We start from the raw sequence: 17,910 nt of genomic DNA on the forward strand, positions 1-17,910 counted from the left end.
GCACTTTTGACGGTACACAAGAAAATGTAGATGCATTGCACAACTGCTACTCCATCCATGCATCCATCCATCCATGCATCCATCCATCAATATTGCTGCTAAAATGCCCATAAAAAGTGGTACATGTTTCTTGCCTGTTTGAAAACATAGCAAAACGCCACAATAAGCATAACATGAATGTGCAGTAAATGAGTGGCTCCCTGGTGATGCATTGTATAGTACACACAAAAATCCTTATTTAAATAAGGCGGTCTGCAGTCTTAGTAAATCACACACAGCACGCCCACTAATAGTAGACGCTATTTTATAAATTCCAGACTCTGTTTAGCGTTAGGTATTTGCACTTTGGTTGGTTTTCATAAGGTGTAAACTATTATCCTCGAAATTATATCAAAAGAAGTCCTGAAATACCTTCAGTTCCATGTTATGAGCCTATGTCTTACTAGTTTTGTCTTGTAGATCGAATTGCTGGAAAAAACAAACCCTTGCATGATATGAACATGTTTTGAGTTTTACCTGTAATATGTTGTAGAAGCTAAAGTTAAAAAAAATATTAAAATTAATATGTTATTTAGAGTTATGTTTTGCAGCTCCAAGCTGTATTTCTTACAGACGAAAGGGGACAAAATGTTTCTTTTGACAGTAAAGGCTGTCAACCCTTGGGCTAAAAGCCACAAACATTTAATTTTGTCTTTCCTTAAAATGTTCCCTGTTTCTCAGGGAGTTATTCCTGATAAGGGAAAATTCAAGCATACGTATCTGTAAATGTGTAATTGGTGGTAATCCAAATTATAATGGTTTGACCATAAAATATTCCAATGATCTAATCAACAATGAACTTAATTGAATAGATTAAGTATCTAATTATTACCTTAGTAGTGTGCTTTCATTAATTGTTGGTTTTGCAAGGAAACACGTTTGAGGTAAAAAGCACAAACATTTTTTACAAGTTTCTTTTTACGTAGATGACCTCCTTTTGTTTGTTTTTGACGTTCTTCCACGTTAATCACTCTACAAAAGCAGTGTGGCGTAGGCTGGTTATTTTCTAATTATTTCGCTCTTTTGTGTTTTTCCCTCACATTGTCATCATTATCGATCAGAATGACACATTTCGCAAGCCTACACGTCGCGTGCGCATGTACAGTATAAAAGGTGTAATTGGTGCTAAGAAAACACATAATGCACTTATCTCACGAGACAAGATGAATTAGGTATGTCAGAAGGAGACGATATTTTAACTTTAAAGGGAGGTGTTGACATTTTAGCGTGCCTGGACATACTCGCGCCGTGTTGGCGGTGGAATTCAAATGCAGAAAAGTGGCCATGCCGGTTTGATGTGTGAGCAAAGCACTTTTTTTTTTTTTTGTCCTGTCCAGCTTCTCAGGCAAATCATATGTTGATGTAGATGCCCATATCGGCTGCTCAGATTTACTTTACAAAAGAGAAGTGTAGGATACTTCTCTTGTTGCCTTATTTGAATTTGACTTTATTAAATGTATTTATATAATCATTTGGTGCAGCCGGGCCGGAGCAGGATGGGATAGAAAGAGAAAAAAAGGAAGACAGAGGGGGAAATTGTGGGGATAAGAGGGGGATTAGACAGAGAGACAAAAACGACAACAGTAAATACAACAATAACAACAGCAACAACAATAGAACAACACCAGCACATACAATATGTACAAATATGTTCGTAAAAGTTATAGCAAATAAGCAGTTAGTGAAATAAATAATATAGTAATGACGATGAGCATTTTTACACTAAAACTGGAGCAATACAAATACCAATTGAAAAAGCGCTATTGATCATGAACAAAACCAATAGTTTACTTCTATTATCAACAATAAAGTTGTTCAAATGCAACAATACGTATACATAATTATAGCTAGAAAGATAATAAAAAAAACAAATAAATGGAAAAAAAAAAAAAAGAAAAAAAAGAAAAAAAAGAAGGAATACCAAAAGATGGAAGGGAAAAGAGAGAGGCAACCTATATTAATCTTGTAGATTGTTATAGTAACAATGGTTTAAGCTCTGTCAATATGCCTTGTGTTACCCAGTTTACCCTAGGGCAACAACGTTGATATATGTGTGATGAAACATGATTATGTGCATGAGTGTATGTATGTATATGTACTTGTATATGAACAGAATGTGTATATGAATGTTTGTACAGTAAATGTATATGTACAGTATATGTATGTTTGTTTGTACAGTGAATGTATATGCACAGTATATGTATGTTTGTTTGTACAGTGAATGTATATGTACAGTATATGTATGTTTGTACCGTGAATGTGCGCGTGGATGGACGGACTTGGAGTATGTAGGTATGTAATGTATTTGTGTATGTATGTGGGAGCGTAGGTACCAATGTATGGATGTTTGTATGTATGAATAACGGTGTGTGTGTGTGTGTGTGTGTGTGTGTGTGTGTATCTGTGTTTGTATGTACAATATATTTGACCCCCAGTGTGCGTGGGAGCCAGAGTGCAGATCCAGCCGCCCACAGAGCCCAACCCAAACAGCAGGTGTGGCGCCCAGGGAACCAGGGACCACCCGCCCCACGCAGCCAGGGTGGCCAGCGGCGGGAACCCCAGAGCCCGGCCCACCGCGCCGCCCGAGCAAAGCACTTAATGTGCGGTTCCAATTCTTTGCTCACGGCCAGACACATACAGTAGAGCCTGATTTACTTAAGGTTTGCATGTACTAAAACATGACAGGAGTTAAAGGGGAACTGCACTTATTTATTTTATTTTGCCTACCATTCACGATCATTATGAGGGACATGACAATTTTTTTTTAATGCATTCTAAATATTAAATAAATGCGATCAAAAGTCAGCTTACAATGGAGCCTATGGGAGCCGTTCAGTTCTGCATATAGAGCCCCTAAAAAACATTCAAACACCTCCATTAGTTTTTTTACATATATGTAATGTACTAAAAGGCACATTTATAATAACATTTAACAATTATGTATTTTGATCATTTTAAGCATTCGCAGCGCATTAATTTAAAAAATCAATTCTATTTTGTATCTTTATTATGACTTGTGTGATTTATTTTCATTCCATATTAGTTTCCACTACCACACCTTAAGTTGAAGTCCTTAAAGGCCTACTGAAATGAGATTTTCTTATTTAAACGGGAATAGCATGTCCATGTCATACTTGATCATTTCGCGATATTGCCATATTTTTGCTGAAAGGATTTAGTAGAGAACAACTTTTGGTCGCTAATAGAAAAGCCCTGCCTTTACCGGAAGTATGTGCGCGTGACGTCACGAGTTGCAGGGTTCCACACATATTCCCATTGTTTTTAATGGGAGCCACCAGCAGTAAGAGCAATTCGGACCGAGAAAGCGACAATTTCCCCAAGAATTTGAGCGAGGATGAAAGATTTGTGAATTAGGATAGTGAAGGAATAGAAAAAAAAAAAAAAAAAAAAAGTAACGGTTCCGGGCGACGGCAGTGTGAGCGTTTCAGATGTAATTAGACACATTTACTAGGATAATTCTTGAAGATCCCTTATCTGCTTATTGTTTTAATAGTGTTTTAGTGAGATTTTAAAGATTGTAAAGTAAAGATTGTAAAGACATACCTCGAGGTCGGATGACTGCGGTGAACACACACTGTCTCAGAGAGAAGCCGAGGAGCCAAGCTCACAGCTGCTGCGGGACGTCTTCGGTAAGATATATATCACAATTTCCCCATCCAAAAACATGCTGGTGGAAGTAGAGAAAACATGTTTACTGCTTCACAACAAACAAAGAAACACCGGCTGTATCTCGGTGCTAAAGACAGCTGCAATCCACCGCTTTCCACCAACAGCATTCTTCTTTATAGTCTCCACTATTAAATGAACAAATTGCAAAAGATTCAGCAACACATATGTCCAAAATACTGTGTCGTTATGCCATGAACAGAGACGACTTTTAGCTGTGTGTCGTGCAGCACTAATATTTCCTTACAGTCCGTGACGTCACGCGTATGCGTCATCATTCCGCGACGTTTTCAACAAGAAACTCGCGGTAAATTTAAAATTCCAATTTAGTAAACTAAAAAGGCCGTATTGGCATGTGTTGCAATGTTAATATTTCATCATTGATATATCAATCAATCGATCAATGTTTACTTATATAGCCCTAAATCACTAGTGTCTCAAAGGGCTGCACAAACCACAACACAAACCACTACGACATCCTCGGTAGGCCCACATAAGGGTGACCCAGTGGAACGTCGGTGACAATGATGACTTTGAGAACCTTGGAGAGGACGAAAGCAATATATAATATATAATATATAAACTATCAGACTGCGTGGTCGGTAGTAGTGGGTTTCAGTAGGCCTTTAATCTCGTTGTATGCAAATATAATGACAATAAAGTACATTGTATTTTATTCTATTCTAAATGCATCACACCAATTGCTTTTTTTCCCTTCATCCCAGATTAATAATCCCAGCAGATTTAATGAGAGCCAACAAACATAATAAAGCATCCCGTACTGTACCATGTCTGCCATCATTAGGATGCCGACTGCTGGGATGTTCATATATTCCCATTTAGGTAAAAAAATTATCATAATCCTCGGAAAAAAAACGGGGTGAGGGTGTGGGGGAACAAGCTCTTTTTGTGTCGTTCTTGCAAGTTCCAGGTTTTAAATTTGCTGTCAAAGTGTCCCAATTTGTCAGATTACCTACTCAGACATCTCATGTCCAGGTGAGATGCATTACAATAAACTTACAGGGAGCAGGGACAAGAAAAAACAGCAGCCCACTCGATGATGTAAACATAGGCAGGCACACATGGAAGTGATTAAGTCGCCGCTATAAATAGTTTGCGTTAGCGCTTATGTTAACAATATCACTGATATATATATATATATATATATATATATATATATATATATATATATATATATATATATATATATACACACACACATACACACACTGTATTTTCGGAGTATAAACCATATTTAAAATCCTTTCATTTTCTCAAAAATCGACAGCGCACCTAATGTAGGGAATACTGTTTTATTTGCACATGGTGTAGTGATAAGTGTGACCAGTAGATGGCAGTCACACAGAGATACGTGTGGACTGCAATATGACGCCAGTAAACACCACCAAAACTTTAAATGTTCCTTTGAGAATATAAAACATTACGCACAGCGCTCAAAAATCTGTCCAAATGTTTTAGTGTGACTTTGGCAAGTTACGAAACAGCACCGCTTGATGGATTGTCGGAGCATCACGGCTACAGTAGTCAGACGTGCTGTGCTACAATATACAGTATTACTATGGTGTGTGTATAAGGACCGCAAAATGGCACCTGTTAGCAGACATTATCTGGCGTTTTGTTTTGCAATATTGTACATAACAGACTCTTCTTACCTACTGTTACCTGCTGATGTGTATTTGGGATCTGCATAAGTCCTGAAAATTTGCCAGTGCCCGACACCGTAGTCAATAAGCTTCTTCTATTTCTCTAAAATACGGTAAAATTTGAGTTATGAACTGTAAATGAGATATTGTTGGCCCTTTTTGAATGGTTATTTATCGGCTTTTACGGGCGGAATAGTGGAGCTCCCATTTGCTCCGCTATAAGCACACTCTTATTTACGTTTGTTTAATATTTAGAATGCATTACAAAAATCCATCCGTCGTCATGTCTTTCATGATTGTGAAGGATAGGCAAAATTCCACAAACAAGTGCAGTTCCCCTTTAAGGGGTTGATTACAACAAATTAAATAGCTGCGTTTTGGTGTCCTTAAGTATCTTTTTAATAGAGTTGGTTTTTTTTCAAATAGTGTATATTATCAAAATATTACTTATATGAAAAAAAAAACACGTATTTATGTGTGCATTTTTTTGTATCTTGAGCGGACTAAGTGCAGCCTCTCGCCAATGAGGTGGGTGTATTCAATGTAGTTGCATTGCACAACTGCTACTCCATCCATCCATCCAACCATCTATACTGCTGCTAAAATGCCCCTAAAAAAAGGTACATGTCTCTTGCTTGTTGAAAACAGCAAAACGCCACAAAAAGCATGATAACATGAATGTGCTGTAAATGAGTGTCTCTGTAGTGATGCCTTATTTCAATAAAGTGGGTTGCCCCATTCTACAATTGCACATACAGTCTTAGTAAATCGCCCACTAATAGTACATGCTATTTTATAAATTCCACACGCTGTTTAGTGTGTGGAGTTTGCATTTTAGAGAATCAGGCCAACACTGTGAGCTTAAATTAAAATGAAAAAATAACAACAAAACAACTAACTTAAACCGCGTTCTTCCCGTTTCTCTTAATGAGAAATATTGCCACTTTTTAATATTGCTAAATCTCCTGACCTCACCACAGCCCTGGTTTTGGCATAAGAAGATTCACATTTGCAAATACCTAACCCCTTTTGAAGGACTGGCCTATCAGATTTCATGTTTTATTATGGGGTGACCAATAAAAGATTGTTTAAACAATGCATGCTTTAATGCGCAGGGTTATGATCCTCCTCCGTCATGCAGGTTAGTCATGGGGGCGAATTCCACTGAGCCAGCATTTCTTCATCCTTTTGTTCACTGTATGAAAACCTCATTCAGGATTTGGGTTACGTTTACGCGTTTTTGCCCTACGAAATATTTCCATTTACGCACCCCTTGGTGACCGTCAGGTTTTTCCTCCCTCTCTTATTGAAGTGTTTTAAAGTTGCTCCTGTCTGGGTAAAACAACTTTAGAGACAAGACTTATTCTTCTTTGTGACGGATATTCATTTGCGCACCTACATAAATATAATTTATTATAACATACATATTTTTTTTTTAAATATTTACAGGTTTATTGCACTTTTCCCGGGCTTCACGGTGGCAGAGGGGTTAGTGCGTCTGCCTCACAATACGAAGGTCCTGCAGTCCTGGGTTCAAATCCAGGCTCGGGATCTTTCTGTGTGGAGTTTGCATGTTCTCTCCGTGAATGCGTGGGTTCCCTCCGGGTACTCCGGCTTCCTCCCACTTCCAAAGACATGCACCTGGGGATAGGTTGATTGGCAACACTAAATTGGCCCTAGTGTGTGAATGTGAGTGTGAATGTTGTCTGTCTATCTGTGTTGGCCCTGCGATGAGGTGGCGACTTGTCCAGGGTGTACCCCGCCTTCCGCCCGATTGTAGCTGAGATAGGCGCCAGCGCCCCCCGCGACCCCGAAAGGGAATAAGCGGTAGAAAATGGATGGATGGATGGATGCACTTTTCCCATGAACTGACAACGTTCTGGATGTTTTATTACCACCACTCCCAACGCAAAAGGGGTCAATTACATAAATGTTATCACATTTATATTTTACACCCATGATGCTTTGAACCCAATAGAGTTGATCTGAGCAGAATATTCAGGAGTTGTTGTTTTTTTTGTCCTGCCCAGCTACTCAGGCGAATCATGTTGTTCGTGTAGATGCTCATATTTGCTGTACAGACTCACTTTACAAAAAATAAGTGTGGGATACTTCTCTTGTTGCCTTATTTGTGTTTGACTTTATTAAATGGATTTATATTAATACATTTCGAGAAACATGGGATCCTTATCTTAAATTTGCTCATGAAACTGATCTTCAACTCAGCCCTGATGGAAACATTGTGACAGCTAGGAAAGATAACTTTATTTTTATTACATATTGATGGATTGATGGACATGTCATCTAACCAATGTGTTTTGTTTCAGCTTGTTTCTTTTAAAAACAGTAACATTTATATGTGATTGACTAAAATTGTCCAGAAACTAAACACATTTTGAAAAAACTGTTTTTAAAAAATATATATAATTTCTCTTTGTATTCTCCCCATCCTTTCCCTCAGTTTCTCAGTAAATAATCAATCAATATTAATGACACAATCCAAGCATACACATCACAAGTGACAATTTATATCTGATCCAAATTAGGATGATTTTACCTTGGAAAACTTTGATTATTAATACAGCAAGAATGAAATCAAAGGGATAAATAAAGCATCAAATTATCACTTCTTGTACGGAGGGTGTGATGCGTTCATGAATTGTTGGGCTAAAACCACAAACATTTTTTTACATAGATGACCTTTGCTTTTATGACGATGACGTCTCTGTCCCAGCTCTAAGCACTCAAGCCTTGGGACATGTATCTGGGTACAAACTAAACTTGAAAAAAAAGAGACATTTTCCATAAATTCTGCTAGGATAAATTCTTTTGTAAAATTTCTCATTTAGAATTGCCTTGCAGAAAGTTACATATTTGAGTGTCTACGTCAAACACATTTTTAGATCTTTACAAATAAAACTTTGACCTATTGAAAACTAAAATCTAGGAATACTTTGACTGCCAGTCCTCATTTTATTTAACTGCAGTAACTGGCGTTAACTCTATTGAAAAGAATAGACTGCTGAGATTTTATATATACCACTTTTTCTTTTTTTCCCCTCCAGTTTTTCTTCTGTAAATTACATTAAAAAAGTAAAAGTTTAAGTACCCATGATTGTCACACAGACACTAGATGTGACGAAATTATTCTCTGCATTTGACCCATCACCCTTGTTCACCCCCTGGTAGGTGAGGGGAGCAGTGGGCAGCAGCGATGGCTGTCCCAGGGAATCCTTTTTAGTGATTTAACCCCCAATTCCAACCCTTGATGCTGAGTGCCAAGCAGGGAGGTAACGGGTCCCATTTTTAGTCTTTGGTATGACTCGGACGATTCTAATTTTGCAATAAAAAGACCTATAGGCATTGTAAACCAATATTTGCAAAGACCTAAGCCCCTTGGAGGACTGGCACTACATAATTTTAGGATTTGTTATTACAGTCACCAATAATAGAACTCTTAAATATGGGCTTCAATCTGTCATGGTTAGTAAAAGAGGCAATCTCCACTAAGCCACAACCTCTTAAAATACTGTGTGGAGAGAGATGTGGCTAGCGCTGCCTGCAGGAGCAAAGGTCACCACCTCTGTCCATGGTGCTGAGGACAGAGCACCATCAGACGGGGGCGTGTCAGTGCTGACAGCGAGACACAGCTGGCAGGTGATTAGATTTCACAGGTGGTATATCTAATCATCTGTTGTTTTTAACAGTAAGCGGTCGGGAGCAGGAGAGGAGAGAGGATACGGACGTGACTGAAAAGTCACGTTCTGGGGGAGAAAGACTTTTGATAAAACCTATGAACATTAAAACCTTTGTTAAAAACTGCACGCTTGTCTCTTGTGCTGTGTAAACAGTGGAACTGCTAGGAAGCAACTTCCACATATTGGTTTCATCTCCTAATCATCCACCTACTTTCTCTCTTACAATAAATTTAATTGTATGAATTTTATTCCGGACTTGGGCTCAGTTTAAGCCAGGGGTGTCAAACATACTGCCCGAGCGCCGGATCACGCCCGCGAACAGATTTTATCCGGCCCGCCGGAAGAGTTTGCAAAGTATAAAAATTGAACTGAAATTTTTTAATGAAAGAAACAGCTGTTGTAAATGTGTCCACTAGATGTCGCAATAACAATTCTTTGTATCTTATGCGACAAATGTCCAGGGTGTACGCTGCCTTCCGCCCGATTGTAGCTGAGATAGGCGCCAGTGCTCCCCGCGACCCCAAAAAAGGGAATAAGCGGTAGAAAATGGATAGATGTACAAAATAAACCACATGTTAGTACATCAGTTGAGGAAAATGATCAAACTACATAATTAACAAACTAATTTGATTTTTAGATTATGTCTTTATCTTGATAGATTGAAAATTAACACCAATAAGTTGATTGAGGAACATTATCACATGATTTATTCAGAAAATATAAATAACGACAAATAAAGATAGAATACTATTAACTGCAACATTTAAGTGTGAAAAAAAAAAACAACCTTGTGATTTGTACAATTTCAGAATGTGCTTGTACTACTTTTAAACACAGAAAACAATCTGAAGTTGTCTTTATTTTTAAGTTATCGTGCCGTGATTTTACCAGTCCGGCTCGCTTGGGAGTAGATTTTTCTCCATGTGAAAATGAGTTTGACACCCCTGCTTTAAGCGCTATTTTGTTCTGCAGAATATTTCCGTTCATGCATCCATTGGTGCTCATTATGCTTTTTCTTGTTCAGGTGGTCATATCAGGTAATTAACAACTTGAGACTTTCACACTGACATTACTTTTTCTTTTTTACCTAAACATTGTGACAGATTTTAACTTATCAAATTTTTAAAAACATTTATCTGTGTACACTTTGCACCGTCGAAAACAAAAAACAAAACCAATCATGTGTGTTTTTCAGTGAATAATGCATGAATCTGAATTACATCAGGTGTGTATGTATAAAGGTGACAATTTGGTGCTGATCTCAATTAAAGGTTTAACCATGGAAGGTTCCCATAATTAATAAATCAAGAGTGAACTGAATGGGGCAAATAAAGCATCTAATTATGACTTCTTTTATGGAGGATACTTTTCATGTTACCGGCATTTTGTTGGTGTTGCAAGAAAACAAGTTTGAGGCAAAACCACAACAAATCTTACAACATTTTCTACAGCCTTGTGGCGTAAGCCAGTTATATTTTTCTTTGCTTATTTTTCCTCTGTTTCTCACTGAATAATCAATGAATATTTAGGAGAACTACGAGTATTTCTGTCGTTTCTGACATATATAAGTTGGTACAATGTTAAAATATACTCAAGTTAAACAATGCCAAAGTGTCTAATCATGAGGTTCATGCTTTTGGGCAGGAGCTAGGGTTGTCCCGATACCAAAATGTATTTTGAAACTTTTCTAAGTATGGGGGACCACAACAAAATGGCATTATTGGCTTTATTTTAAGAAAAAATCTTACGGTACAGTAAACATATGTTTCTTATTGCAATCGAAGAACAATTTTGTCCGTAAGTAAAATAGTCAACATACAAGACAACTTAACTTGTCTTTTATTAGTAAGTAAACAAACAAAGGCTCCTAATTTGTCTGCTGACATATGCAGTAACATATTGTGTCATTTCTCATTCTATTTTGTCACAATTATGAGGGACAAGCTGTTAAAATGGATTATTAATCCACTTGTTCATCAACTGTTAATATCTGCTTATTTTCCGTTTCAACATGTTCTATCTACACTTCTATTAAAATGTAATAATTATTTATTCCTCTGTTGTTTGGATACTTAACATTAATTTGGGATGATACCACAAATTTAGGTATCGATTCGATGCCAAGTCGTTACAGGATCGTACATTGGTCCTATTCAAAGTTCTCATGTATCCAGGAACATATTTCCTGAGTTTATAAACATAATAAAAGAATGTGTGATACCAAGTTTGTCCTCAACATTTAGGCTACCACGGAATTGGATTAGCCATTAGAACACTAAACGAAAAATAAAAAATAGGGCGACATTATGATTCGGTTTGAGTAAACAAGATAAGGTAGGATTAAGTTTTACATTATTTTATTTTAATCGTGGCATGCGCATGATAAACCAGCAATGCTAAAAATACCTTTTTTTATGCAGAACAGGATTAATCCAATATTGGAGAGGTGTAACAGTGTCCAAACTTTTGGCCTTTACTGTATATTTAACAGTATATTTTCAAATGATAAATTCTGATACCTTTTAGTTCTATTGTTGGAACACCACCACAAATGAACATCTTGTCAAAAACGGGTTATAAAGAAGGGACTTTGGAGCGACATCTACACCACACATATCCAGTACATATAGTCTACACCAGTGATTCTCAAACTTATTTCGTCTCTCCAAGTACCACCATATTGATCAACAGTAAAATACAGTAGCGTAGTAGGCTTACGCATTCATTAAAAATTAGGCTGATGTTTTAATTAGCAAGTATATTCTATACGACACACAGTTTGAACATTAACAATGTGTTTCAATATTTAATTCAATGATTCTTTTACAAACCCCGTTTCCGTAGGAGTTGGGAAATTGTGTTAGATGTAAATATAAACGGAATACAATGATTTGCAAATCTTTTTCAACCCAAATTCAGTTGAATGCACTGCAAAGACAAGATATTTGATGTTCAAACTCATAAACTTTATTTTTTTTTTGCAAATAATAATTAACTTAGAATTGAATGGCTGCAACACGTGCCAAAGTCGTTGGGAAAGGGTATGTTCACCACTGTTTTACATCACCTTTTCTTTTAACAACACTCAATAAACATTTGGGAACTGAGGAGACACATTTTCGAAGCTTTTCAGGCGGAATTCTTTCCCATTCTTACTTGATGTACAGCTTAAGTTGTTCAACAGTCTGGGGTCTCTGTTGTCGTATTTTAGGCTTCAAAATTTTCAGAGGGGAGACAGGTTTGGACTACAGGCAGGCCAGTGTAGTACCCGGACTCTTTTACTATGACGCCACACTGTTGTAACTTGTGGTGTGGCATTGTCTTGCTGAAATAAGCAGGGGCATCCAGAATAACGTTTCTTGATTGGCAATATATGTTGCTCCAAAACTTGTATGTACCTTTCAGCATTAATGGTGCCTTTGCAGATGTGTCAATTACCCATGCCTTGGGCACTAATACACCCCCATACCATCACAGATGCTGCCTTTTGAACTTTGCGCTTATAACAAGCCGGATGGTTCTTTTCCTCTTTGTTCCCGAGGACACAAACGTCTTTAGTTTTCAAAAACAATTTGAAATGTGGACTCGTCAGATCACAGAACACTTTCCCACTTTGCATCAGTCCATCTTAGATGATCTCGGGCCCAGAGAAGCCGGCGGCATTTCTGGATGTTGTTAATAAATGGCTTTTGCTTTGCATAGTAGAGCTTTAACTTGCACTTACAGATGTAGTGACAACCTTTATTTAGTGACAGTGGTTTTCTGAAGACTTCCTGAGTCCATGTGGTGATATCCTTTAAGGATTGATATCGGTTTTTAATACAGTGCCGTCTGAGGGATCGAAGGTCACGGTCATTCAACGTTGGTTTCCGGCCATGCCGCTTACGCGGAGTGATTTCTCCAGGTTCTCTGAAATTTTTGATGATATTATGGACCGTAGATGTTGAAATCCCTCAATTTCTTGCAATTGCACTTTGAGAAACGTTCTTAAACTGTTTGACTATTTGCTCATGCAGTTGAGGACAAAGGGGTGCACATTTTTTGGGAAGCTTTTTTTATACCCAATTATGGCACCCACCCGTTCCCTATTAGCCTGCACACCTGTGGGATGTCCCAAATAAGTGTTTGATGAGCATTCCTCAACTTTATCAGTATGTATTGCCACCTTTCCCAACTTCCTTGTCACTTATTGCTGGCATCAAATTCCAAAGTTAATGATTATTTGCAAAAAAAGAAACGTTTATCAGTTTGAACATAAAATATGTTGTCTTTGTAGCATATTCAACTGAATATGGGTTGAAAATGATTTGCAAATCATTGTATTCCGTTTATATTTACATCAAACACAATTTCCCAACTCATATGGGAGCAGGGTTTGTAGCAAACCACTAGATGGATCCCGCATACTCGTACCACAGTTTGAGAATCTCTCATCTAAACCACAAGGACGTGTTTCAAATGTAGATGTGAATAATTAGATGTCCACTTTAATAATAAAATTCAAGCATACACGTGTGTGTATGTATAAATGTGAAAACATTGGTGCTGATCCGAATTGGGACGGTAGGAACTTGGAATATTCTGATTAATAAATCAAAAATATACTTAAAAGGGATAAATAAAGCATCTACTTAATACCTCTGGTTTGGGGTGGGATTACATTATTGTTGGTTTTACGAAGAAACATACAGGCCAAAACCACAAAAAAAAAATCCATGACACAGTCTAATGGACGGGTAAAGCTGTCTCTATAAAATTTGGATCAGTGCAGGTGTGTGTAGAACCTTTTGCTTTTTTTTTTTTGTATTTTTCCAGTCAGCTTTTCGGTGTAACATAAGGATTAATAACTAAATAAGACAACATGAGATGAATCCAGATATGTAGGAGTGCTGAGCTTAGTAGATTCCGGATATGGGTTCCAAGAATGAATCAAGTGTGAAAAGTGAGTTCTCACTAATGGGTTCAGCAAAAGATAATTATATTGTCTGCCATTCACTGCTGTCATGGTTGATGAATGTTATTTGTTAATGTTTGACGTTTCCTATAAAAAGCTAATCCTTTGACTAATCAATTTACGTGAAAAGGAGGTGGGTGCAATGTGGTGCTGATTAACTTTCGGTTCGGTATGTGCTCGAAGGTTGCGCGATCTTCAAAATTGCGATTCAATTTGTTGTTTATATATTTTATACATAAAAATGTGAAAATAAGTGATGGAAGACATTTTACTTTTAGATTACCAAGCAACATATTCTTGTCTTGAGGTGCCACACATTAAATCAATATGCTAAGTTAAAAAATATTTGGCTTTGTGCAGACTCATAACTTTTGTCTGTTATGCTTTTAAACTGAAGAAATAACCGATAAAAACTGTACAGTGATCAATCAAAATATACAGTAAAACAATAATACAAGTTACAATTTAAAAGGATATAATATTGTATTTTCTATTACTGTCGATATGTTTACTATTGAACTATAATTGGAAGGTAAATAACTATCCTAAATAACAAAACGAGTACAGGACCAAGTCAGATTCCTTGTGTGTTACATACTTGGCCAATAAAGATGATTGTGATTCTGATAAACAAACAAAAAAACAATATTCACCTTTCTGTAATCAAAATTTAAATTGTGTGGAAACTCTTCAACATTCACACATACTGGTATTTAAAGTTAGTCGCGAGGCACTCTGTCCGTAAGCTGGCGCTGCGCTTTCCGCCCACCCAGACAAAGATTGTGAATGACGGAAAAGAGGGCTCACTGCGTTCAGTTAGTTAGCATGTTGAATGAAGGTGCTCAGGTGCTAAGAGCAATTCACAAAGTTAGACATCTTTCTCCATGTTTGAAGCGAGAGACACTCTTTGATCAACCAGGAAGCTAAGGACACAATGCTAAATAATTCTGATTGGTGAACACGTCTGTTACTCTACAGCTGGGTAGGGAGGGGTGGGGGGCGGAATTCAACCTCTTGCAGTTGGATACCGGACTAATAAAAACCTGGATGTTGATTCGATGGCGATTAATCGTGCATCCCTATTACCGGATTTTCCGGACTGTAAGGCGTACTTAAAATCCTTTTTGTTTCTCAAAATATGACAGCGCGCCTTATAACCCAGTGCGCCTCATGTAAGGAATATGTTTGGTTGAGCTTACTCACCTCGAAGCAATTTTATTTGGTACATGGTGTAATGATAAGTGGAACCAGTAGATGGCAGTCAGACATACGGAGATAAGTGTAGGCTGCACCGTTTGATGTGATTCAACATAAGTATTATTATGGTGTGTGTGTAAGGTAAGATATTATCTGGCGATTTGCTTCACAATTACATGCAAAAGCAATTTTTCTTACCTTCTGTTACCTGCTGATCTGTATGTGGCATCTGCATAAATCCGGAAAAATTGCACAGGTCCACCTTTGTAGTCTGTCGATAAGCTTCTTCTTTTTCCTCTATCTTCTTGTTATGGGACATTCATTCTCCACTGTTGCCATTTCTAATATAAAGTAGTGTAAAGTTCTTACTTTTATATCTGTCAGTAAACTCGCCATTACTTACTTACTTAGGCATTTAAATTCCCTGAGGAACATAGGCCATTGATGAAACTCCTCCATCCCCTTTGGTCTTGCGCCCTCCGCTCCAGTTGTTGCCATGACAGCCCTTGCGCCTTCATCTCCTGCTCTGTGGTTCTGCTCCAGGTGGCTCTAGGCCTTCCTCTCTTCCTCTTGTCTTGCGGAGTAAACTTGCCATGAAAGCGCTAAAACATACCGGTTTAGTGAGTTTAAATTATAAACCCAAGGAACTTTAGTTATTAGAGTTCCGGTCGGACGGTTTTTCACGGTACACATTTCCGGTGTTGTTGTTTCCGGATGATGAGATGCTGCTCCGTTATTGAGTGAAGTAAAGTCTGCATGTCATTGAAACAGTTAGCTCCATCTTTTGACACTTCTTCCACTCCCGTCCTTGCACGCTACACCGCTACAACAAAGATGACGGGGAGAAGACGCGGTCGAAGGTGAGCCACGTAAATAAGACCGCCCACAAAACGGCGCATTCGGAAGGGACTGTCAGAAAGCAGCTTGAAGATGATCTGTAAAACATAATGTATCAGAATCAGAATCAGAATAGTTTTTATTGCCATTGTTTGAGAACGGGTTCACAAACTAGGATTTTTTCTTGGTGCAACATAGAAGACATATAAGACAGAATAGGTAATAAGTTATAGTTGTTTTATTTTCACCTTGGCCTCAGTCTGGACCCCCTCTCCAGAGGCCCAGGCTTAGAGCGATGTTTTTATTTTATTTTATTTTAATCTTTTATTTTTTTCTCCCATTCCCCTACCCCCTTGTTTACCTGTATCTCACCTTTTTTGTAAGGGGCGCCGGAAGTCGGCAGACCCGTTAGCGATCCTGTTCTGTCTCCCTGTAATGTTTATCTGATCTTGAATGGGATTGTGCTTAAAATGTTAATTTTCCTGAAGGAATAAATAAAGTACTATCTATCTACCTATAAGATGAGCTGTAAGTGAGCTATCAGATCTTGTTCTTGTTCATGTGTCTGATGGCCGAGGGGAAAAAACTGTTCAGGTGGCGGGAGGTGTGGGTCTGGATGCACCGTGGTCTTCTGCCTGAGGGGAGAGGGGAAAATAGTTTGTGTCCAGGGTGAGAAGAGTCAGCTGTGATCCGACCCACACGCCTCCTAGTCCTGGAGGAGAACAGGTCCTGGAGGGATGGGAGCTTGCAGCCAATTACCTTCTTAGCAGCACGTACGATGCGCTGCAGTCGATGCTTATCCTGTAGTGTGGCACCGGGGAACCACACGGTGATGGAGGAGGTGAGGATGGACTCGATGATGGCTGAATAAAACTGCACCAGCATCTTGGTCGGCAGCTTAAGTTTCCTCAGCTGCCGCAGGAAGTACATCCTCTGCTGGGCCTTCTTGATGAGGGAGCTGATGGCCGGCTCCCACTTGAGGTCTTGGGTGATGGTGGTGCCCAAGAACCGGAAGGAGTCCACAATGGAGATGGGGGTGGGAGAGTCAATCAGGGTGAGGTGGGATGGTGGGGCTGTGACTTTCCTGAAGTGCATGATCATCTCCACTGTTTTCTGGGCTGTTGAGGCTGCACCAGGACGCCCGCCAGTCCACCTCTCTCCTGTCGGCAGGCATATAGCCATCTGAGATGAGCCCAATGAGGGTAGTGTCATCCGCAAACTTCAGCAGCTTTACCGACTGGTGACTTGAGGTGCAGCAGTTTGTATAAAGGGAGAAGAGTCAGGGGGAAAGTACACAGCCCTGAGGAGTACCAGTGTTATTGGTTCGACTGTCCGAGACAATCTTCCCCAGCTGTCTTCGGTCTGTCAGGAAGTCATAGATCCAACTGCAGAGGAAGTCGGGCACGCTGAGCTGGTAGATGTTGTCTCGTAGCAGTCCAGGGAGGATGGTGTTGAAGGCAGAGCTGAAGTCCACAAACAGGATCCTTGCGTAGGTTCCTGGGGATTCCAGATGCTCCAGGATGAAGTGGAGGGCCAGGCTCATTGCATCATCCACACACTGTTGGCTCTGTAGGCGAACTGCAGTGGGTCCAGGAGGGGGGCGGTGATGTCCTTGAGGTGGTGTATGCAACATTTTGACCAAACAACCACCATTACATGTTATGTAGACCACAAGGAAGTATTTTACATTTAGAAAAGAAAACTAATATGCCTCCTTAATTGTGCCCTATAATCCGGTGCGCCTTATATATGAAAAAAAATCAACAATAGACCAATATTCTGCAGTGCACCTTATAATGCGGTGCGCCCTATGGTCCGGAAAATAAGTTACCTA

Source organism: Nerophis ophidion, linkage group LG26 (genome assembly GCF_033978795.1).
Source record: "Nerophis ophidion isolate RoL-2023_Sa linkage group LG26, RoL_Noph_v1.0, whole genome shotgun sequence".
Lineage (NCBI taxonomy): Eukaryota > Metazoa > Chordata > Actinopteri > Syngnathiformes > Syngnathidae > Nerophis > Nerophis ophidion.